Genomic DNA, 25,549 nt, shown 5'->3' on the forward strand with positions numbered 1-25,549 from the left:
GTAAAATTCCACTACCTCATTACAGTACAGTGTATAATGTGAACTAATATATATATTAACAAAGTTAATACACTTTGATACTATAAAGACTGATAGATATATAATAGTTAGGGAGGGGGATTTTCTTAATAGAAGAAAGCAGATAATATGGTTCTTCCCTGAGCCCCTTTGCAACTCCACTGAGGATGCATTTATTTGATTCGTCTATTTATAAAATCTCAAATATTCAGTTAGAGCATCAACAAGATTTAATTCCTGTGATGCTTTAAGTTAGCATTCAACTTTTTTTTTTTTCAAAAACAACATGTGATTTCAATTTAATAATGTAATTATGTATTTTGGAGAATACTTGTACTTATTATTGCTGGCTATTACCACTGGAACAGCATAAAGAAGGACCCAAAAGAACAGCAAAGTGAATAGGGTGGGATCGGGGAGATTTTATCCATGTGTATAAATACCTGATGAAAGGGAATGAAGAAGAGAGAACCAGACTCTTCTCAGTGGTGCTCACTGATAGGATGTCCTGGTTTTAGCTGGGATAGAGTTAATTTTCTTCACTCTAGCTGGTACAGTGCTGTGGTTTTGATTTAGTATGAGAATGATGTTGATAACACACAGATGTTTCATTTGTTGCGAAGTAGTGCTTACACTAGTCAAGGACTTTTTCAGCTTCCCATGCTCTGCCAGGTGCACAAGAAGCTGGGAGGGGGCACAGCCAAGACAGCTGATCCAAACTGGCCAAAGGGATAGTCCATATCATATGACATCATGCTCAGTATATTAACTGGGGGGAGTTGGCCAGGGGATGCAGTGATTGCGGCTCGGGGACTGGTGGCGTTGGTCAGCGGGTAGTGAGTGGTTGCATCACTTGGGTTTTTTTCCCCTGGGTTTCACCTTTCTCTTTCTCTTGTTGTTTTCCTTTTCATTACATCATCATCATCATTATTATTATTACTCTTTTATTTTAATTATTAAACTGTTCTCATCTCAACCCATGAGTTTTCTTACTTTTTCCCTTCTGATTCTCTCCCCCATCCCACTGGGGTGGGGGAGTGAGCAAGTGGCTGTGTGGCGCTTATTTGCTGGCTGGGGCTAAACCACGACTGTAGGGGAATAGACAGGGATCGGCGACCGGAAGATTACGGGATGTGACGGAAAGATAGACTCCTCCCCATAGGAGTGGCAGGAACAGGAACCGCAAGAGCTATATAAGCGTGTGACGCAGCTAAATAGACGGACATTTTGTATCCATCATATTGGTGTCTGTGCATCCCTGTCCCCAGGGTGGGTAGAGCCCTGTGTCCCGGAGGTATGCGGCCCAAGATAAGTTCTCCCGTAGAAGCGTACAGCTACACACGACACAGGACAAGAGGCAATAGGCATAAGTTAAAAATCATTAAATGCCACCTGCACACAGGAAAACACTTTTTTACTGTGAGAGTGGTCAAACACTGGAACAGGTTGCCCAGAGAGTTTGTAGAGTCTCTGTCCTTGGAGATACTCAAAACCTGACTGGACATGGTCCTGGGCAACCTGCTGTAGCTGACTCTGCTTGAGCAGGGGGGTTGGACTAGATGATCTCAAGAGGTCCCTTCCAACCTAAACAATTCTGTGATTCTGTGATGTATGTTACAGATAAGATTAGTAAGATGGCAAAGATATGTTATTATTTGAAGGTATGTATAATTATTACAAACCTAATATCAACTGTATTGACAGAATGCAGATCACTACTAGAACACTCTAACAGATTTTAAAACTACAACAACCACCATAAAATTAGATCTCACTGATGAAATTTTTGATACGATAGCATGTGGTGAGTTGGGGAAAAAAATATCAGTTCAGTCAGAGGAAATTTTTGAAAGCAATTTGAAATGGTTATGCTAAAAAGCCACTCAATAGAAAAGGAATAATTGGTTTAGTAACCTAACTACTGGCCCAGATGGTCATGCATTCAGAAAGTCACACAAAGCCATAGCAAAGATCTCTCCAAACTACTAATTTGCCATATAGTAATTATTCTGGGTTATTGTAGGTGTCACTCTCTACATGACAGACACATTTTATTAATGCATATTGCCTCCCTTGTATAAAAGTTAGAATGACTGTTATCTTTAATAGGACAGCAACCTTTAGCTTCTCTGTCTCCTGTCTTCTCTTACATTAAAAAATAATGTTGTGATTAACGAGTAGTGACCTGCTTCATATTTTTTCTTGTTCATAAAAATCTGTGTTGGGAAATTATCTGAACAAAGTGAAGGGTATATTTTAGTCGGTGTCATGGTTCAGCCTCAGGTGGCAACTGAACACCACGCAGCCGCTTGCTCACCCACCCCCCCACCCCTGTGGGATGGGGAAGAGAATCAGACGAGCAAAAGAACTTGTGGGTTGAGATAAGCACAGTTTAATGATTACAATAAAATAATAATTATAATGATTATGATAATAATGACAATGTTAATATAATAAAATGGAAAAGGAAGGGAAAGGGGAAAAAAAGGGAAAAAAACCCACAGAAACACGACCAATACAACTGCTCACCACCTGCCGACCGACGCTGCCCGTCCCCGAGCCGCGATTGCTCCCTCCCTCCCCCGGCCAGCTCCTCCCAGGTAACATACTGGGCATGATGTTACATGATATGGAATATCCCTTTGGTCAGTTTCAATCCACTCTCTTAGCTGTGCCCCCTCCCCTCCCAGCTTCTTGTGCACCCAGCAGAGCATGGGAAGCTAGAAATGTCCTTGACTGGTACAAGCGCTACCCAGCAACAGCCCAAACATCTGTGTGTTATCTCAACAGGTTTTTTTCCATGCTAATTTCAAAGCACAGCACTATACCAGCTAGAGTGAAGAAAATTAACTCTATCCCAGCTAAAATCATGACAGTTGGTTAGTGGAATATAAAGGTCTACATAGAGGATTTTATTTCTTTAATGAAAGCATAGAAATTACTGTAAATATTGTTATTATTATAATATATAGACACTTTTTTTAAATCTCTCAGGACCCTGCCTTCCTAATTTGTGTCATAATGGTGAGATGTGTGAAATGCGTAAAGCATATCAAGATGACTCATTCATAGAATATGTTTATAAATGTCCAGAGGGGTTTAACTGGATTCACTGCCAGCACAGTAAGTTCCTCATGATAACTTCTATTGTATTTATAATTAAAAGCCTTTTTTTAAGCTTGTAATGTTGAGGTTTAATATCTGCTCTGATTTTCTGAAGTATATCAGTCTTTGGCCTTCATTTTGTGACCAAGCTAATGCTACTGGATACTAGCTTTCAGAAAATGAAAACTTACTGGACACACATTGGCAAAAAAGAAAAGATTGTATAATTTGCTATGTGTATTCTAAAACACGATAGGGAAGGGTTTAGCATGGATTTAATTGAAAGTAGTATTTGAGATAGTACAGAACTTCCTTTCTCTTTGAATTGTTAGTGGTTTCATTTTGATTAATGGTAGCCAAAAGTGGGAGGGATAAGTGAAAAGAAATCTGTCTATAAATATGATTTCTCAATCTTTCTTTACTTATGTATTTATAAATTAAGAGGATTTTTTAAAAAATCATAGTATTTAAATCCATAGAAATTCCAAGGGAAGAAGTTCCAGACTTAAAAAGGGCGTACTTTTAAATCACATTTTAAATACAATATCTGGACCTCTTTCTATTCATTAAAATTTATTTGAAGAGTTTTTCCTGGTCTTAGATTAAATTATAAGCATGAGATTGGTATCTGTTATGTCTTAAGAGTATGCAGTTACAGAACTGGAAAGTAGCGGTATGAAAAAAAAATCTTGATATTTTGTGGGGGGTCTGCTTCTGTTTGCCATCAAATCCATCAGTATTGCTGGAGTGACAGGGGGATCCCAAGAGCTAAATGTATTGGAGGCCGAAGTGAGCCTAACCGGGAATGAGTGGCAAAAGCACCCCATTGTGACTGGCCCAGAGGCTCCATGCATCCTTGGCATAGACTGCCTCAGGAGAGGGTATTTCAAGGACCCAAAAGGTTACAAGTGGGCTTTTGGTGTAGCTGCCTTGGAGACGGAGGAAACTGAACAGCTGTCTACCTTGCCTGGCCTCTCGAAGTACCTTTCTGTTGTGGGGTTGCTGAGGGTCAAAGAACAACAGGTGCCGATGGCCACAACAGTGCACCGGTGGCAATATCACACCAACTGAGACTCTCTGATCCCCATCCATGGGCTCATTTGTCAACTGGAGAGCCAAGGAGTGATCAGTAAGACCCACTCACCCTTTAACAGTCCCATATGGCCAGTGCGGAAGTGTGGGTGATGAATTTGCAAGTAACTTAGCACTGTTTGACACGCCCTCGAACTGAAGCAATGTGGCAGTATAAAACAGAGACAGGAACATGGGAAATGCCAAGAAGAATTTAAGTAAGCAAAAACAAATGAAATAGCACAAATAGAACAGCGTATTAGAATGTAGCATAAGGCGCGTGCTTAGAGCTAGCTTACGAATAACAGAAATTGTTTGCGTGCGTGATCGCATGAGGAATGTGTCAAAAAGATATACAAGCAATGAAAAGTTGAGAGTAAAGGTGTTCTGCAGAACATCTGTCAGGAGTCCATTACATTAATCCCTGCACGGAAGTCTAATGGAGAGTGGAGGGTAACAGTAGACTATCGTGGCCTGAATGAAGTCACTCCACCATTGAGTGCTGCTGTGCCACACATGCTAGAAATTCAGTACGAACTGGAGTCAAAGGCAGCCAAGTGGTATGCCGCAATTGATATTGCCAATGCATTCTTCTCCATCCCTCTGGCAGCAGAGTGCAGGCCACAGTTTGCTTTCACTTGGAGGTTGTGTCCAGTACACCTGGAATCGACTGCCCCAGGGGTGGAAACACAGTCCTACCATTTGCCATGGACTGATTCAGACTGTACTGGAACAGGGAGAAGCTCCAGAACACCTTCAATACATTGATGACATCATTGTGTGGGGCAACACAGCGGAAGAAGTTTTTGAGAAAGGAAAGGAAATAGTCCAAATCCTTCTGAAAGCCAGTTTTGCCATAAAACAAAGTAAGGTGAAGGGACCCGCACGAGAAATCCAGTTCTTAGGAATAAAATGGCAAGATGGTCGTCGTCAGATCCCCATGGATGTGATCAACAAGATAGCAGCCATGTCTCCACCGACTAGCAAAAAGGAAACACAAGCTTTCTTGGGCATCGTGGGTTTTTGGAGAATGCATATTCCAAATTACAGTCTGATCGTAAGCCCTCTCTATCAAGTGACCTGGAAAAAGAATGATTTCAAATGGGGCCCTGAGCAACAACAAGCCTTTGAACAGATTAAACAGGAGAAATAGTTCATGCAGTAGCTCTTGGGCCAGTCTGGGCAGGACAAGATATAAAAAATGTGCTCTACACTGCAGCTGGGGAGAATGGCCCTACCTGGAGCCTATGGCACATGGGGAGACCCAAGGTCGACCCCTAGGGTTTTGGAGTCGGGGATACAGAGGGTCCAAAGCCCGCTATACTCCAACTGAAAAAGAGATATTGGCAGCATATGAAGGGGTCCGAGCTGCTTCAGAAGTGGTTGGTACTGAGGCACAGTTGCTCCTGGCACCCCGACTGCCAGTGCTGGGCTGGATGTTCAGAGGAAACATCCCCTCTACACACCATGCAACTGATGCTACGTGGAGTAAATGGGTTGCACTGATCACCCAGTGGGCTCGAGTAGGAAACCCCAGTCCCCCAGGAATCTTGGAAGTGATTATGGACTGGCCAGAAGGCAAAGACTTTGGATTATCACCAGAGGAGGAGGTGACATGTGCTGAAGAAGCCCCATTGTATAACAAACTGTCAGAAGATGAGAAGCAATATGCCCTGTTCACTGATGGGTCCTGTCGCCTTGTGGGAAAGCACTGGAGATGGAAGGCTGCTCTATGGAGTCCTACACGACAAGTAGCAGAAACTGCTGAAGGAGAAGGTGAATCAAGCCAGTTTGCAGAGGTAAAGGCCATCCAGCTGGCCTTAGACATTGCTGAATGGGAAAAGTGGCCAGTGCTCTATCTCTATACTGACTCCTGGATGGTGGCAAATGCCTTGTGGGGCTGGCTGCAGCAGTGGAAGCAAAGCAACTGGCAGCGCAGAGGCAAACCCATCTGGGCTGCTACATTGTGGCAAGATATTGCTGCCCGAGTAGAGAAACTGGTTGTAAAGGTACATCACGTGGATGCTCATGTCCCCAAGTGTTGGGCCACTGAAGAATATCGAAACAACCAGAAGGTAGATCAGGCTGACAAGTTTGAAGTGGCTGAGGTGGATCTGGACTGGCAACATAAGGGTGAACTATTTCTAGCTCGGTGGGCCCATGACACCTCAGGCCATCAAGGGAGAGACGCAACATACAGGTGGGCTCGTGATCAAGGGGTGGAGTTGACCATGGATGTTATTGCTCAGGTTATCCACGAATGTGACACACGCGCTGCAGTCAAGCAAGCGAAGCGGGTAAAGCCTCTGTGGTATGGAGGACGATGGCTGAAACATAAATATGGGGAGGCCTGGCAAATTGACTATATCACACTCCCACAGACCCGCCAAGGCAAGCGCCATGTGCTTACAATGGTAGAAACAACGACTGGCTGGCTGGAAACATATCCTGTCCCCCACGCCACTGCCCGGAACACTGTCCTGGGTCTTGAGAAACAAGTCCTGTGGCGACATGGCACCCCAGAGAGAACTGAGTCAGACAATGGGACTAATTTCCGAAATAGCCTCTGTCGTGGTTTAGCGGTAGCTCAGCCCCACACATTCGCTCGCTCACTGCCCCACCGGTAGATGGGGGAGAGAATCAGAAGGGTAACGCTCGTGGGTTGGGATAAGAACAGTTTAATAATTAAAATTAAAAGAAAACAACAGTAGAAATGCAATGTAAAGGAGAACAACGAGAGGCGCAAAGCCCCGGGGGAGGGGCGGGGAAGGGAGGGGAGAGGGGGAACGAACCACCGGAACAAACTGCCCGCGCCGCAGCCGCTCGCCGCCCGCCGACCCGACGCCGCGCCGCCTCCGCGCTGGCGCTGCAACTGCCCCCCCCTCAATATATTGGTCATTGTGTCACATGGTATGGAATGAACCTGCCATTGGCCAGTCGGGGTCAGCCGTCCCCACCATGGCCCTGCCCCTCCCAGCCCCCCCCGCCGCGCGGCAGAGCGCGGGAAGCTGGAAAGGTAGCCGACCCCCACAGTGAGGAGAATTAACCCCTTCTCAGCCAAAACCAGCACATTCTCCACCCCTTATTCCATACCATTTACACCATGCTCAGGTCACATATGATGCAATACAACCATACCAACCACCACCCCTCCCCTTCCCATCCTTTAACATAATACACAGACATCATTCCCTTAGTTCATGGACCTTCCCTGTACAATGTCCATTAAAAATGTCCATTGAGTTCACCCAGTCCATGACTCTGGGCTCCATCTGTTGTATCAGTTTTTCCGGGTGGGAGAGATGGTGTGTGGCGTTGGGTTGCTGCATACCGAGTCAGTCATCGTTCCATCACTGCTGCACGGCTTGTTTCATAGTTGATCTTCCATGGGTTGGGAGGCTCGTACTCTGATATCATTGATACAACACAGAGGTGACACACAGTATTATATAGCAGTTCACATTGTGCCATTCAGTTCATTGACTGTTTTCACCCAAAATCAAATCCCCTTGAGGCACACATCGGATTTCTCCATCCTCCGGCATCACCCACCAAGTGCACCCAGGTCCTCGAGCAAAAGCAATCCCACGAATGGGTTTGCCTTTGCCGGAGGCAGGAAGAACCCAGACTGTTTTGCCCAGCATACTTTTTGTGTGCACTACAGGGACTCTATCCCCTTCCACAGTATGTAGGATTTCTGACTGGGCAGGGCCAGCTCGGTTGGCAGATCCCCTCGTGTTGACTAACCACGTGGCTTTTGCTAAATGTGTATCCCAGTGCTTGAATGTTCCACCCTCCATTGCTCTCAGTGTAGACTTTAACAGTCCATTGTACCGTTCAATTTTCCCAGAGGCTGGTGCGTGATAGGGGATGTGATACACCCACTCAATGCCGTGCTCTTTGGCCCAGGTCTCTATGAGGCTATTTCGGAAATGAGTCCCGTTGTCTGACTCAATTCTCTCTGGGGTGTCATGTCACCACAGGACTTGTTTCTCAGGACCCAGGACAGTGTTCCGGGCAGTGGCGTGGGGGACAGGATATGTTTCCAGCCAGCCAGTCGTTGTTTCTACCATTGCAAGCACATGGCGCTTGCCTTGGCGGGTCTGTGGGAGTGTGATATAGTCAATTTGCCAGGCCTCCCCATATTTATATTTCAGCCATCGTCCCCCATACCACAGAGGCTTTACCCGCTTTGCTTGCTTGACTGCAGCGCGTGTGTCACATTCGTGGATAACCTGTGCAATAATATCCATGGTCAAGTCCACCCCTCGATCACAAGCCCACCTGTATGTTGCATCTCTCCCTTGATGGCCTGAGGTGTCATGGGCCCACCGAGCTAGAAATAGTTCACCCTTATGCTGCCAGTCCAGATCCACCTCAGCCACTTCAATCTTGGCAGCCTGATCTACCTGCTGGTTGTTTCGATGTTCTTCAGTGGCCCGACTCTTGGGGACGTGAGCATCCACATGATGTACCTTTACAACCAGGTTCTCTACCCGGGCAGCAATATCTTGCCACAGTGCGGCAGCCCAGAAGGGTTTGCCTCTGCGCTGCCAGTTGCTTTGCTTCCATTACTGCAGCCAGCCCCACAAGGCATTTGCCACCATCCAGGAGTCAGTATAGAGATAGAGCACTGGCCACTTTTCCCGTTCAGCGATGTCTAAGGCCAGCTGGATGGCCTTTACCTCTGCAAACTGGCTCGATTCACCTTCTCCTTCAGCAGTTTCTGCTACTTGTCGTGTAGGACTCCATACAGCAGCCTTCCATCTCCAGTGCTTTCCCACAAGGCGACAGGACCCATCAGTGAACAGGGCATATTGCTTCTCATTTTCTGGCAGTTGGTTATACAGTGGGGCTTCTTCAGCACGTGTCACCTCCTCCTCTGGTGATAATCCAAAATCTTTGCCTTCTGGCCAGTCCATAATCACTTCCAAGATTCCTGGGCGACTGGGGTTTCCTACTCGAGCCTGCTGGGTAATCAGTGCAACCCATTTACTCCACGTAGCATCAGTTGCATGGTGTGTAGAGGAGATGTTTCCTTGGAACATCCAGCCCAGCACTGGCAGTCGGGGTGCCAGGAGCAACTGTGCTTCAGTACCAACCACTTCTGAAGTAGCTCGGACCCCTTCATATGCTGCCAATATCTCTTTTTCAGTTGGAGTATAGCGGGCTTTGGACCCTCTGTATCCCCGACTCCAAAACCCTAGGGGTCGACCCCGGGTCTCCCCTGGTGCTTTCTGCCAGAGGCTCCAGGTTGGGCCATTCTCCCCGGCTGCAGTGTCGAGCAAATTTTTTACATCTTGCCCTGCCCGGACTGGCCCAAGAGCTACTGCATGGACTATTTCTCGTTTAATCTGTTCAAAGGCTTGTCGTTGCTCAGGGCCCCATTTGAAATCATTCTTTTTCCAGGTCACTTGATAGAGAGGGCTTACGATCAGACTGTAATTTGGAATATGCATTCTCCAAAAACCCACAACGCCCAAGAAAGCTTGTGTTTCCTTTTTGCTAGTTGGTGGAGACATGGCTGCTATTTTGTTGATCACATCCATGGGGATCTGACGACGACCATCTTGCCATTTTATTCCTAAGAACTGGATTTCTCGTGCGGGTCCCTTCACCTTACTTTGTTTTATGGCAAAACCAGCTTTCAGAAGGATTTGGACTATTTTCTCTCCTTTCTCAAAAACTTCTTCCGCTGTGTTGCCCCACACAATGATGTCATCAATGTACTGAAGGTGTTCTGGAGCTTCTCCCTGTTCCAGTACAGTCTGAATCAGTCCATGGCAAATGGTAGGACTGTGTTTCCACCCTTGGGGCAGTCGATTCCAGGTATACTGGACGCCCCTCCATGTGAAAGCACACTGTGGCCTGCACTCTGCTGCCAGAGGGATGGAGAAGAATGCATTAGCAATATCAATTGCGGCATACCACTTGGCCGCCTTTGACTCCAGTTCGTATTGAAGTTCTAGCATGTCTGGCACAGCAGCACTCAATGGTGGAGTGACTTCATTCAGGCCACGATAGTCTACTGTTAGCCTCCACTCTCCATTAGACTTCCGGACTGGCCATATGGGACTGTTAAAGGGTGAGTGGGTCTTACTGATGACCCCTTGGCTCCTCAGTTGGTGAATGAGTTTATGGATGGGGATCAGAGAGTCTCTGTTGGTGCGATATTGCCGCCGGTGCACTGTTGTGGTGGCGATTGGCACCTGTTGTTCTTCGACCTTCAGCAACCCCACAACAGAAGGGTCCTTCGAGAGACCGGGCAAGGTAGACAGCTGTTCAGTTTCCTCCGCCTCCAAGGCAGCGACACCAAAAGCCCACTTGTAACCTTTTGGGTCCTTGAAATACCCTCTCCTGAGGTAGTCTATGCCAAGGATGCATGGAGCCTCTGGGCCAGTCACAATGGGGTGCTTCTGCCACTCATTGCCAGTGAGGCTCACTTCGGCCTCCAATACAGTTAGCTCTTGGGATCCCCCTGTCACTCCAGCAATGCTGATGGGTTCTGCCCCTATATAGTTTGATGGCATTAAGGTGCACTGTGCGCCGGTGTCCACTAAAGCTTTATACTCCTGTGGGTCGGACGTGCCAGGCCATCAGATCCACACAGTCCAGTAAGCCCGGTTATCCCTTTCCTCCACCCGGCTGGAGGCAGGGCCCCTCTAGTCCTGATCATGGCAGTCACAACTCACTTCCTGTAAATGTGAATCAGGAGTCCCTCTATTACACTTAGAAATAAAATCAACGCTTCTACTCCTCTGTCTGGGGACTTGTTCACTGGAAATTGGAGCAGCAGCTTTCCTGGAAGAGCCTCCCTGAGTGACTGTTCTTCCTTGCAGTTCATGCACTCGTGCCTGTAGGGTCGAGGTAGGCTTGCCATCCCACCTCATCATGTCCTCTCCGTGGTCACGCAGGTAGAACCATAGGGTGGCCCGTGGTGTGTATCCCCTTCTTTGAGCCAAAGGACGCTTATTCCTAACAGCTGAGACACTGCTCTGTCGAGGTGGGGAGGAGGACAGATCTTCTTTGAGTTGCTGGACCTCTTGGGATAGTTTCTCCACAGCAGAGACAAGCGAGGAAGAGATATTTGTGTCGTAATCTCGGAGTCTATCTATCACCTCTGCCACCGTTGGTGTCTCGTCATCTTTCCAGGACATCACTGCCAATGAGTTTGCCTGTGAAGATGGTGCGCTCCGTACAAACTTCCACCACATGGGTCGTGTGCACTCGGCTTCATCTGGATCTTTGGATGACCGTTGATCGTCCAGGTCACCATAAATCACCTCAAACACAGCTAATTCCCTTAGATATTGGATACCTTTCTCCAAAGTTGTCCATTTTCCTGGGCGATATTTAACATCATCCTTAAAGGGATACCTTTCCTTCACTCCAGACAGGAGTCTCCTCCAGAGGCTGAGGGCTTGTGGTTTTTTCCCCAATTGCTTTGTCAACGCCCCCTTCCCCAGAAAGGGATCCCAATTGTTTGGCTTCTTTTCCCTCTAGTTCCAGGCTACTGGCCCCATTATCCCAGCATCGGAGCAGCCAGGTGACAATGTGCTCACCTGAACGAGGGCTACAATCTTTTCGCATATCTCACAACTCGCTTAAGGACAGGGATCGGGTGGTCTCTATTTCATTTATGACTTCTCCCTCCTCTCACCGCGATGGCCCTGGTTCTTCATCATCCCGTTCTAAACGAGTTGATGTCCGCTTCCAATATTTTGTCTTGTGTATGGGGGCAACTGATACTGGTACGGGTATATTTTCTGAGCTAGCTCCAGTACTTGTTGTGGGGGTTTGAGTGGCTGCAGTGCCTGTCGTCAGGGCTAGATGGTCTGCAGCGCCAGTCACTTTGCATTTCAATCCAGAGACATTCTCTTCCCCCTGGGGGCATTGAATGCTGTTGAGCAGGGCTCGGTATGCATGGGCCAGACCCCAGCATCTTGCAGTTATCTGTGTCTCTCTGGAGTTCCCAGCGTAACAACATACTTTCTCCAAATATTCTACTAGTTTTTTAGGATTCTGCACTTGTTCGGGGGTGAAACTCCAAAACACTGGCGGTGCCCACTGCCCTAGGTATTTGCCCATGCTATCCCACATGCCCTGCCACTCGTAACTATCAAGCCTCGGGGCAGATTTCTGGGTGATATTCTTAAGTTGCTTAGTCAAAACCAAAACAACATGCCCAAAAACTAACAATAAGGGCACCTTAACCACCCAAGGATGTTCAAGATACAAAGACGTTGTTGTAACAAAGGCACAGACATCATAGAACAAAGTTGCAAAGGTATTATTCTGTATTTCCTCCATATAAAATCTCTCAGAGGAGGAGGTATAATTGCTAATTGCCTCAACAAGGTGGTACCCGAAGTACAGTAACGGTTTCAGCAAAAACCCCAAATACCAGATAAAGCTGAAAACGAGTGTTTGTATAACAAATCTTGTAGGCAAAACATTACTAATCACAGCAGAACACAGCAGACTCAACAAACCAACACCAATCTTTAACACCAACTGCAAAAAGGACAACATGGTGCTGTGACCAGCAGCTGTTGTTATCTCCAACCCTTGAGCCCCACGTTGGGCGCCAAAAAAGACTGTCGTGGTTTAGCTGGCAGCTCAGCCCCACACAGTCACTCGCTCACTCCCCCACCGGTAGATGGGGGAGAGGATCAGAAGGGTAACGCTCGTGGGTTGGGATAAGAACAGTTTAATAATTAAAATTAAAAGAAACAACAATAGAAATGTAATGTAAAGGAGAACAACGAGAGGCGCAAAGCCCCGGGGGAGGGGGAGGGGGAGGGGAAGGGAGGGGAGAGGGAGAACGAACCGCCGGAACAAACTGCCCGCGCCGCAGCCGCTCGCCGCCCGCCGACCCGACGCCGCACCGCCTCCGCGCTGGCGCTGCAACTGCCCCCCCCTCAATATATTGGTCATGGTGTCACATGGTATGGAATGAACCTGCCATTGGCCAGTCGGGGTCAGCCGTCCCCACCATGGCCCTGCCCCTCCCAGCCCCCACCGCCACGCGGCAGAGCGCGGGAAGCTGGAAAGGTAGCCGACCCCCACAATGAGGAGAATTAACCCCTTCTCAGCCAAAACCAGCACAGCCTCTTAGACACCTGGGCCAAAGAGCATGGCATTGAGCGGGTGTATCACATCCCCTATCACGCACCAGCCTCTGGGAAAATTGAACGGTACAATGGACTGTTAAAAACTACACTGAGAGCAATGGGCGGTGGAACATTCAAGCACTGGGATACACATTTAGCAAAAGCCACGTGGTTAGTCAACACTAGGGGATCTGCCAACCGAGCTGGCCCTGCCCAGTCAGAAATCCTACATACTGTGGAAGGGGATAGAGTCCCTGTAGTGCACACAAAAAGTATGCTGGGCAAAACAGTCTGGGTTCTTCCTGCCTCAGGAAAAGGCAAACCCATTCGTGGGATTGCTTTTGCTCGAGGACCTGGGTGCACTTGGTGGGTGATGCGGGAGGATGGAGAAATCCGATGTGTGCCTCAAGGGGATTTGATTTTGGGCGAAAACAGTCAATGAACTGAATGGCACAATGTGAACTGCTATATAATATTGTGTGTCACCTCTGTGTTGTATCAATGATATCAGAGTACGAGCCTCCCAACCCATGGAAGATAAACTGTGAAACAAGCCGTGCAGCAGTGATGGAACGATGACTGACTCGGTATGCAGCAACCCAATGCCACACACACCATCTCTCCCACCCTGGAAGACTGATACAACAGATGGAGCCCAGAGTCATGGACTGGGTGAACTCAATGGACATTTTAATGGACATTTCACAGGGAAGGTCCATGAACTAAGGGAATGATGTCTGTGTATTATGTTAAAGGATAGGAAGGGGAGAGGTGGTGGTTGGTACGGTTTTATTGCATCGTATGGGACCTGGGCATGGTGTAAATGGTATGGAATAAGGGGTGGAGAATGTGCTGGTTTTGGCTGAGAAGGGGTTAATTCTCCTCACTGTGGGGGTTGGCTGCCTTTCCAGCTTCCCGCGCTCTGCTGCGTGGCGGGGCGGAGGGCTGGGAGGGGCAGGGCCATGGTGGGGACAGCTGACCCCGACTGGCCAATGGCATGTTCATTCCATACCATGTGACTCCATTACCAGTATATTGAGGTGGGGCAGGTTGCGGCTCGGGAGCGGTGCTGCATCGGGTCGGCGGGCGGCAAGCGACTGCGGCGCGTGCAGTTCGTTTCGGCGTTTCGTTCCCCCTCTCCCCTCCCTTCCCCCCTCCCCCGGGGCTTTGCACCTCTCGTTGTTCTCCTTTACATTGCATTTCTATTGTTGTTTCTTTTAATTTTAATTATTAATCTGTTCTTATCCCAACCCACGAGCGTTACCCTTCTGATTCTCTCCCCCATCTACCGGTGGGGGAGTGAGCGAGCGACTGTGTGGGGCTGAGCTGCCAGCTAAACCACGACAGCAACTCACTTCCTGTAAGTACGAATCACAAGTGTCTCTCTATTAAGCTCAGAAATAAAATCAGCACTTCTGCTCCTCTGTCTGGGGACCTGCTCACAGGAAACTGGAGCAGCAGCTTTTCTGGAAGAGCCTCCCTGAGTGACTGTTCTTCCTTGCAGTTCATGCACTCGTGCCTGTAGGGTCAAGGTAGGCTTGCCATCCCACTTCATGTCCTCTCTGTGGTCACGCAGGTAGAACCATAGGGCAGCCCATTGTGTGTACCCTCTCTTTTGAGCCAAAGGACGCTTATTCTTAACAGCTGAGACACTACTCTGTCGAGGTGGGGAGTAGGACAGATCTTCTTTGAGTTACTGGACCTCTTGGGATAGTTTCTCCACAGCAGAGACAAGTGAGGAAGAGATATTTGTTTTGTAATCCTGGAGTCTATCAATCACCTCTGCCACTGTTGGTGCCTCATCATCTTTCTGGGACATTACTGCGAATGAGTTTGCATATGAGGATGGTGCGCGCCGTACAAACTTCCACCACATGGGTTGTGTGCACTGGGCCTAATTTAGATCTTTGGATGACTGTTGATCGTCCAGGTCACCATAAATCACCTCAAGCACAGCTAATTCCCTTCGATACTGGATGCCTTTCTCCATGGTTGTCCATTTTCCTAGGTGATATGTAACATCTTTCCTGAAGGGATACCTTTCCTTTACTCCAGACAGGAGTCACCTCCCGAGGCTGATGGCTTGTGGTTTTTTTCCAATTGCTTTGTCAACACCCCCTTCCCCAGAAAGGGATCCCAGTTGTTTGGCTTCTTTTCCCTCTAATTCCTAACATTACTAATCACAGCAGAACACAGCAGACTAAGCAAACCAACTCCAATCTTTAACACAAACTGCAAAAATGATAACATGATGCTGTGACCAGCAGCTGTTATTATCTCAAGCCCTCTGAGCCCCACGTTGGGTGCCAAAAAAGACTGTTGTGGCTTAGTCAGCAACTCAGCCCCACACAGTTGCTTTCTCACTCCCCCACTAGCAGGATGGGGGAAAGAATCAGAAACGTGAAGGTCATGGGTTGAGATAAGAACTGTTTAATAAGTAAAATAAAACAGTAACCACAACAATAATGCAATGGAAAGGAAGACAATGAGAGAGGCACAAAACCTGGACCAGGTGGGGAAGAGGGAATGAACAACCAAAACATACAGCACATGACACAGCCACCCACCAACCTCACAACACCAGTCCCCAAGCCACAACAGTTCCCTGGGTTCCAACTGCCCCAGTTAATATACTGGTCGTGGTGTCACATGGTATGGAACAAAGATCCCATTGGCCAGTTGGGGTCAGCTGTTTTGGTTGTGCCCCCGCCCCTCCTGGCTTCTTGCTTATGTGGCAGAGCATAGCAAGGTGGAAAGGTCCTTAACAATTATAGGCACTGCTTAGGAACTCTTAGCTGGAACTTTACAACAACTAAAGCATTAATGTGCTATTGGCACTTTACCAGATACAGTGAAGAGAATTAATTTTGTCCCAGCCAAAAGCAGCACGCTACCTAAACCCAATATCCCACCCAAAGGAATTTTAAGTGGGAGCTTACTCAAGCCACTAGTGATTCAGCTGTTCATCACTGATTTCTCTTAGAACATGCATGTTCATATTATTTGGTCCTGGTGATTTGTTTGTGTTTATTTTGTCTATAAATGCACTATAGTCTCTTCCAGAATTCCTTCAGTTTTGTACAGATCCTGTGCTGCACCTAAGATGGTGGCATGCAACCTACCCAGGTTTCTTCCACAGTGAATTTCAGTGCAAAGAATCAATTTATGTGTGTCTACAGTGGTTGTGCAGGTAGCTAGCTGTTTTCCAGATTTTTCATTTGGTGTGTCAAAGTTTACAATTATTTTTCTTTCCTTCATTTTGGTAATTATTATGTGTTTTAGAGAACGCTTTCCTATTTCTACTAACTTCCCCTGCTGTTTAGCCAGTCAGGCTGCTTTTCACCCCTTCTCAAGCCTTTCCTAATGGGAATTAATAGCACACTGGTACTCTGCTTCCTGTGTGGTAGTCTGCTTTCCTTCAGTTATCATCAGTTATCTCTGGTGCCTTCTGGCTTTTAAATCTACAAATCTTTGAATCTAGGCATTAAATTCACACCCAGCTTTTTATATCTACAATTCTTTCTTCCTTTAAAAAAATCTGTTACCGTAATTGCTTAGACTCGCCAGATTATCTTCTTCATCTTGAGTATATATTATATTTTTTTGCTTGTGAATACGATGTGGTGATATTGTTTTCAGGTTCTGCTTTCTTATTGTTATTCACTTTTCTTCACAAAGAACATTCCTTCTCTCGAACTGTAAGGCAAAAATATAAATAAGGAAAAAAACAGGTAAGTAAAGCAGATAATTCTTAATGTCTAATTTCTGGATCTTGATGAAAGAAAGAAGCCTATAAAGACTAATGGATCAGAGGTCCATTTGATAGCCCTCAGAAAATGGAATTTTCCACTAAGTAAGAACAATAAACCACGTAAGCTTTGCAAAACAGAATCGGGCAGACAGAGGAGGGAGCTGAGAGATAAGGAAGCATTTGTTTTACAACTATATCCTTGAAGAAGAACTGAAAGATGGATAAAAGGGAACATCCTGCCCCAGAAGACACCGAAAGCTGGGTGATAAAGTGTCAAGTCAGTCAAAACTGCAGTAACTAGGGGAAAGGTAAAAGCGGCAGGGGGAGATCACGACCACCGACACAATTCAAGACTGAGAAGGCTCAGCTCGGCTTCTTTCCTTTCATTTCCTAATTGTCTTTGTCCTTGAGGTATCTCAAATCCTAAATAAATCACTGCTGCTTTTCCTATTTGGGCTTTGTTTCTGGAAACTCTGTATCCTTGGCCCAGAAAATTTAATAAGCTGATAGTAATGTCAAAACATTTTTCTTTTCTTTCTGCCACTATCAGAATGTCATCCACGTACTGTAACAATATGCCTCTCCCTTGGTTCTGTTTTTTCCATATTTCTAATTCTTTTGCCAGCTGATTCCCAAATATCGTAGGACTATTTTTAAATCCTTGTGGAAGTACCATCCATGTTAGCTGCATCTTTTGTCCTGTGGTGGGGCTTTCCCATTCAAAAGCAAATATACTTTGGCTTTTTATGTCCAGAGGCACGCAAAAGAAGGCATCCTTCAAATCTAGTACAATAAACCATTTATGCTTCTCTTTTAAAGAGGTCAGTAAAGTGTATGGATTAGCCACTACTGGATGTATATCTTGGACTATCTGATTTATAGCCCTTAAATCCTGAACTAGTCGATATTCCTTGCATCCAGATTTCTTTACTGGCAATATAGGAGTATTATATTCTGATTCACATTCCACCAAAAGCCCATATTCTAAAAATTTTGTAATTAACCCCTCTAATCCTTTTCAAGCCTCCCACTTAACAGGATATTGGTTTTGTCTTACCGGCTTGGCTCCAGGTTTTAAAGTTACTTTTACCGACTCTGCTAATTTAGATCGCTCTGGAACTCCACTCACCCAAACCAAAGGAATTACTGCATTTTCCACTTCTTTGGGAATCTGTTCCTCCCTGGAGGGATCCTGTAACATAAACACTCTCACCTCTATGGCTTTTGTTTCTGGTATTAGTAATTTAATTTCTCCATCTTTAAAAGTTATTTGTTCATCTAATTTACTTAATAGATCTCATCCTAACAGAGGTAGTGGACATTCAGGCATATACAGAAACTGGTGAGTTTACCCACTGTCCTAGTTTCAGCTGGGATAGAGTTAAATTTCTTCGTAGTAGCTAGTATGGGGCTATGCTTTGGAGTTTTGCTGGAAACAGCAGTGATAATGTGGAGATGTTTTAGTTGTTGCTAAGTAGCACTTACACTAGTCAAGGACTTTTTCAGCTCCCCGTGCTCTGCCGGGTGCACAAGAAGCTGGGAGGGGACACAGCCGGGACAGCTGACCCAAACCGACCAAAGGGATATTCCATACCATATGACATCATGCTCAGTATATAAGCTGGGAGAAGAAAAAGGAAGGGGGGGATGTTTGGAGTGATGGCGTTTGTCTTCCCAAGTGTCATGGTTCTGGCTGGGATAGAGTTCATTTTCTTCACTCTAGCTGGTATAGTGCTGTGCTTTGAAATTAGCATGGAAAAAAACCTGTTGAGATAACACACAGATGTTTGGGCTGTTGCTGGGTAGCGCTTGTACTAGTCAAGGACATTTCTAGCTTCCCATGCTCTGCTGGGTGCACAAGAGGCTGGGAGGGGAGGGGGCACAGCTAAGAGAGCGGATTCAAACTGACCAAAGGGATATTCCATATCATGTAACGTCATGCCCAGTATGTTAACTGGGAGGGGCAGGCTGGGGGAGGAGGAGGCAATCACGGCTCGGGGACGGGCAGCATCGGTCGGCGGGTGGTGAGCAGTTGTATCGTTTGTGTTTCCATGTTTTTTTTTCCTGTTTTCCCTTTCCCTTCCTTTTCCATTTTATTATATTAACATTATTGTCATTATTATCATAATCATTGGTACTATTATTATCATTTTATCGTAATCATTAAACTGTGCTTATCTCAACCCACAAGTTCTTTTGCTCGTCCGATTCTGTTCCCCATCCCACAGGGGGGGTGGGGGGAGTGAGTGAGCGGCTGCATGGTGTTCAGTTGCCAGCTGAGGCTGAACCACGACAGTCTATTTTTGGCGCCCAAAGAGGGGCACGAAGGGTTTGAGATAATAACAGTTGCTGGTCACAGCATTGATTCATCTGCTCTCAGTATTAGTTTGTCCAGTCTTTACCATGCTGATTGTAAAGTACATGTTAAAACTTGCTGTTGGTTTTGTCATCTTGCTAGTGCTCTGCAGTGATTAGAGATGTTTTGCCTAGGAGACTTGTTATTAAAACACTGGCATTGACTGTTATTGGTTATTTAGGTCTTGCATGGAAGCCGTTACTGTACTACAGCTACCACCTCATGGAGGCAATTAGCAATTATACCTCCTCCTCTGAGAAGTTTTTTATGGAGGAAATACAGAATGGCACCGTAGCTGCCTTCATCTATGATGTCTTCTCCTTCATTACAACAACTTTTCAGTATCTTGAACATCCTTGGGTAGTCAAGATACATCTGTTGATATTGCTTTGGCAGATAGTATCAGATCTGTCTAAGGTTAGTAAGCAAGTTAAGAATATAATCCAGAGATCTGTCCCAAGGCTCGATAGCTATGCGTGGCAGGGTATGTGGGAAAGTATGGGCAAATGCCTAAGACAGTGGGCACCCCCCGTGGAGTGGGACTTCACCCCTGAACAAGTGCAGAATCCTGAAAAACTAGTAGAACATTTGGAGGAAGTATGTTGTCACCCTGGCAATTCCAGAGAGATACAGATCACTGCCATGTGCTGGGGTCTGGCTTATGCCTATCGAGCCCTATTTAACACTATTCAGTACCCCCAAGGGAAAGAGAAGGGAGCTACTCCAACCCCCGTGACAAGCACTGCGGCCACCCAACCCCCCACGACAGATACTGCAGCTACTCCAACCCCAGTGACAAGCACTGCGGCCACTCAAACCCCCCACGACAGGCACTGCAGCTGCACCAACCCCAGTGCCAAGCGTTGCAGCTAAACCAGAGGACCAACCTGTGCCAGTATCAGTCGCCCCTATACGCAAGAAGAAATCATGGAAGAGAAGGTCAACTCGTTTAGAAAGAGATTACGAGGAACCAGGGCCATCACGAGAAGAGGAGGAGGAAGAGGAAGAATGTGTACAAGAAACAGAAACTACCCGATCTCTATCCTTGAGTGAGTTGCAGGATATACGGAAAGATTTTGGGCGTCATTCAGGTGAGCACGTTATCACCTGGCTGCTCCGATGCTGGGATAATGGGGCCAGTAGTTTGGAATTAGAGGGGAAGGAAGCCAAACAACTGGGATCCCTCTCTAGGGAAGGGGGCATTGATAAAGCAATTGGAAAAGGAACACAAGCCCTCAGCCTCTGGAGGCGGCTCCTGTCCGCAGTGAGAGAGAGGTATCCCTTCATAGAAGATATTGTATTTCGCCTAGGAAAATGGACGACCATGGAGAAAGGCATTCAGCATCTAAGGGAATTAGCCGTGCTTGAGGTGGTTTATGGTGACCTGGATGATCAACGGTCATCCAAACATCCAGATGAAGCCCAGTGCTCACGACCCATGTGGCGGAAGCTTGTACAGAGTGTACCATCCTCATATGCAAACTCATTGGCAGTGATGTCCTGGAAAGATGACAAGACACCAACGGTGGCTGAGTTGATTGATAAACTCCGGGAATATGAAGCGAATCTCTCTTCCTCGCTCGTCTCTGCTGTTGAGAAATTGTCCCGAGAGTTCCAGCAACTCAAAGAAGATAGGACCTACTCCCCACCAGTACAGACCAGTATATCAGCCATTAGGAGTAAGCATCCCTTGGCTCAAGAGAAGGGATACACATGACGGGGCACCCTATGGTTTTACCTGCGTGATCACGGAGAGGACATGAAGAAGTGGGATGGAAAACCTACCTCAGCCCTAGAGGCATGGGTACGTGAGCTGCAAGGGAGAACAATTACTCAGGGGAGTTTCTCCAGGAGAGCTGCTGCCCCACTTTCAAGTAAGCAATTCTCCAGACAGAGGAGCAGAAGTGCTGATGTCCTGACTGATCTTAACAGAGACACTCGTGATTCATATCTACCGGAAGTGAGTGATGAATACTATGATCAGGACTAGGGGGGCCCTGCCTCCAGCCAGGTGGAGGAAAGGGATAACCGGGTTTACTGGACTGTGTGGATACGATGGCTTGGCACATCTGACCCACAGGAGTATAAAGCTTGAGTGGACACTGGTGCACAGTGCACCTTAATGCCATCAAACTATATAGGGGCAGAACCCATCAGCATTGCTGGAGTGACAGGGGGATCCCAAGAGCTAAATGTATTGGAGGCCGAAGTGAGCCTCACTGGGAATGAGTGGCAGAAGCACCCCATTGTGACTGGCCCAGAGGCTCCGTGCATCCTTGGCATAGACTGCCTCAGGAGAGGGTATTTCAAGGACCCAAAAGGGTACAAGTGGGCTTTTGGTGTAGCTGCCTTGGAGACGGAGGAAATTAAACAGCTGTCTACCTTGCCTGGCCTCTCGAAGGACCCTTCTGTTGTGGGGTTGCTGAAGGTCAAAGAACAACAGGTGCCAATCGCCACCACAACAGTGCACCGGCGGCAATATCGCACCAACAGAGACTCTCTGATCCCCATCCATAAACTCATTCACCAACTGAGGAGCCAAGGAGAGATCAGTAAGACCCACTCACCCTTTAACAGTCCCATATGGCCAGTCCAGAAGTCTAATGGAGAGTGGAGTCTAACAGTAGACTATCGTGGCCTGAATGAAGTCACTCCACCGTTGAGTGCTGCTGTGCCAGACATGCTAGAACTGCAATATGAACTGGAGTCAAAGGCGGCCAAGTGGTGTGCCACAATTGATATTGCTAATGCATTCTTCTCCATCCCTCTGGCAGCAGAGTGCAGGCCACAGTTTGCTTTCACTTGGAGAGGGGTCCAGTACACCTGGAATCGACTGCCCCAGGGGTGGAAACACAGTCCTACCATTTGCCATGGACTGATCCATAATGCTTTGGAACAAGGTGGAGCTCCCAAACACCTTCAGTACATTGATGACATCATTGTGTGGGGCAGCACAGCGGAAGAAATTTTTGAGAAAGGGAAGAAAATAGTTCAAATCCTCCTGAAAGCTGGTTTTGCCATAAAACAAAGTAAGGTGAAGGGACCCGCACGAGAAATCCAGTTCTTAGGATTCAAATGGCAAGATGGTCGTCGTCAGATCCCCATGGATGTGATCAACAAGATAGCAGCCATGTCTCCACCAACCAGCAAAAAGGAAACACAAGCTTTCTTGGGCGTCGTGAGTTTTTGGAGAATGCATATTCCACACTACAGTCTGATCGTAAGCCCCCTCTATCAAGTGACTTGTAAAAAGAATGATTTCAAATGGGGCACTGAGCAACAACAAGCCTTTGAACAGATTAAACGAGAAATAGTTCATGCAGTAGCTCTTGGGCCAGTCCAGGCAGGACAAGATATAAAAAATGTGCTCTACACTGCAGCTGGGGAGCATGGCCCTACCTGGAGCCTCTGGCAGAAGGCACCAGGGGAGACCCGAGGTCGACCCCTAGGGTTTTGGAGTTGGGGATACAGAGGGTCCGAAGCCCGCTATACTCCAACTGAAAAAGAGATATTGGCAGCATATGAAGGGGTTCGAGCTGCTTCAGAAGTGGTTGGTACTGAGGCACAGTTGCTCCTGGCACCCCGACTGCCAGTGCTGGGCTGGATGTTCAGAGGGAACGTCCCCTCCACACACCATGCAACTGATGCTACATGGAGTAAATGGGTTGCACTGATCACCCAGCGGGCTCGAGTAGGAAACCCCAGTCCCCCAGGAATCTTGGAAGTGATTATGGACTGGCCAGAAGGCAAAGACTTTGGATTATCACCAGAGGAGGAGGTGACACGTGCTGAAGAAGCCCCACTGTATAACAAACTGCCAGAAAAGGAGAAGCAATATGCCCTGTTTACTGATGGGTCCTGTCGCCTTGTGGGAAAACACCGGAGATGGAAGGCTGCTGTATGGAGTCCTACACGACAAGTAGCAGAAACTGCTGAAGGAGAAGGTGAATCGAGCCAGTTTGCAGAGGTAAAGGCCATCCAGCTGGCCTTAGACATTGCTGAATGGGAAAAGTGGCCAGTGCTCTATCTCTATACTGATTCCTGGATGGTGGCAAATGCCTTGTGGGGCTGGCTACAGCAGTGGAAGCAAAGCAACTGGCAGCGCAGAGGCAAACCCATCTGGGCTGCCACATTGTGGCAAGATATTGCTGCCCGGGTAGAGAACCTGGTTGTGAAAGTACATCATGTGGATGCTCACGTCCCCAAGAGTCGGGCCACTGAAGAACATTGGAACAACCAGCAGGTAGATCAGGCTGACAAGATTGACGTGGCTGAGGTGGATCTGGACTGGCAACATAAGGGTGAACTATTTCTAGCTCGGTGGGCCCATGACAACTCAGGCCATCAAGGGCGGATGGAGGAGTCCCGTGTGTACCTCAGGGGGATTTAATTTTGGGTGAAAACAGCCAATGAACTGAATAATATGCTGTTAATTGCTATATGATGTTGTATGTCGTCACTACTATGGTTGCTATATGCCATATCAATGGTATGTCATCATGGTGGGAATCTCCCAATTAATAATAATAGCAAATGAACTTTCAATTGAACCGAGCAGAGTGCAGCAGTGAGAGAACAAGAACTACCAGCGCAGCAGTGATGGAACAAGGACTGACATGCAACAATCTGACCCCACACACAGCACCTCTCTGAAAGACTTAAAATAGATGAAACCCGAAGTCATGGACTAAATTAACTCAATGGACATTTAACAGGCGTGGTCCATAGACTAGGGGAATGATAAATGAAAAATCTGTATATACTGTTAAAGCATGAGAAGATGGGTAGGGATTATTGAATTTGTACTGAATAGTATGGGACCTGAGCATGATGTAAATGATATGGAATAAGGGGTGGATACTGTCATGGTTTTAGTTGGGATAGAGTTCATTTTCTTCACTCTAGCTGGTATAGTGCTGTGCTTTGAAATTAGCATGGAAAAAAAAACCTGTTGAGATAACACACAGATGTTTAGGCTGTTGCTGGGTAGCGCTTGTACTAGTCAAGGACATGTCTAGCTTCCCATGCTCTGCTGGGTGCACCAGAAGCCGGGAGGGGAGGGGGGCACAGCTAAGAGAGTGGATTCAAACTGACCAAAGGGATATTCCATATCATGTAATATCATGCCCAGTATGTTAACTGGGAGGGGCTGGCCAGGGGAGGAGGAGGCAATCGCGGCTCAGGGACGGGCAGTGTCGGTCGCCGGGTGGTGAGTGGTTGTATCATTTGTGTTTCCATGTTTGTTTTTTTTCCTGTTTTCCCTTTCCCTTCCTTTTCCATTTTATTATATTAACATTATTGTCATTATTATCATAATCATTGGTACTATTATTATCATTTTATTGTAATCATTAAACTGTGCTTATCTCAACCCACAAGTTCTTTTGCTTGTCCGATTCTCTTCCCCATCCCACAGGGGTGCGGGGGGAGTGAGCAAGCGGCTGTGTGGTGTTTAGTTGCCAGCTGAGGCTGAACCTCGACACCAAGTAACTGTTACGTGTGATGGAGCCCTGCTTTCCTGGAGATGGCTGAACACCTGCCTGCCCATGGGAAGTAGCGAATGAATTCCTTGTTTTGCTTTGCTTCCACGCACAGCTTTTGCTTTACCTAGTAAACTGTCTTTATCTCAGCCCATGAGTTGCCTCACGTTTACTCTTCCGATTTTCTCCCCTGTCCCACCAAGGGGGAGTGAGCGAGCGGCTGCCTGGTGCTTGGTTGCTGACTGGGGCTAAACCACAACACCCACTGTTTCCCCAATTTAAACTTTAATGGCTCTAAGAAAGGCCAATTTTCTTTTTGCCCTGTCTCACCAACAACATCTACTGATTTATGACTAAATTTCCCTTTACATGTATTCAATACCAAATAAGTGGCCCCCGTATCTACCAAGAATTCTATTTCTTCATTCCCTAGCTTCAATGTAACCAGAGGTTCAGCTAGGGTTGATTTCCCTGGTCTCCTTCATGCCAAGCTACTTCAAGCATTTCAGCCAAATCTTTAGGTTCAGGTCCTTCCAATTTCTGAAGTTTCTTTCTGATATCCAGGGCTGATTGTCCCATGAATATAGAGGCCAATTGTATTGCTTCTTCTGTTTTTTCTGGGTCCAAATTACTATATTTTCTGGCAGTTACCTTC

At 46.9% G+C, this 25,549-nt stretch overlaps 1 long non-coding RNA gene across 1 annotated transcript; it reads left to right on the forward strand.

Moving 5' to 3' along the window:
* Positions 1 to 537: 537 nt before the first annotated feature.
* LOC135310867 (uncharacterized) lies at positions 538 to 24,792 on the forward strand. The gene is made up of 2 exons (XR_010370829.1): positions 538 to 593; positions 24,348 to 24,792. It is a non-coding gene; the product is annotated as an uncharacterized LOC135310867 (long non-coding RNA).
* Positions 24,793 to 25,549: the final 757 nt, after the last annotated feature.

Source organism: Phalacrocorax carbo, assembly GCF_963921805.1.
Source record: "Phalacrocorax carbo chromosome W unlocalized genomic scaffold, bPhaCar2.1 SUPER_W_unloc_3, whole genome shotgun sequence".
Taxonomy (NCBI): domain Eukaryota; kingdom Metazoa; phylum Chordata; class Aves; order Suliformes; family Phalacrocoracidae; genus Phalacrocorax; species Phalacrocorax carbo.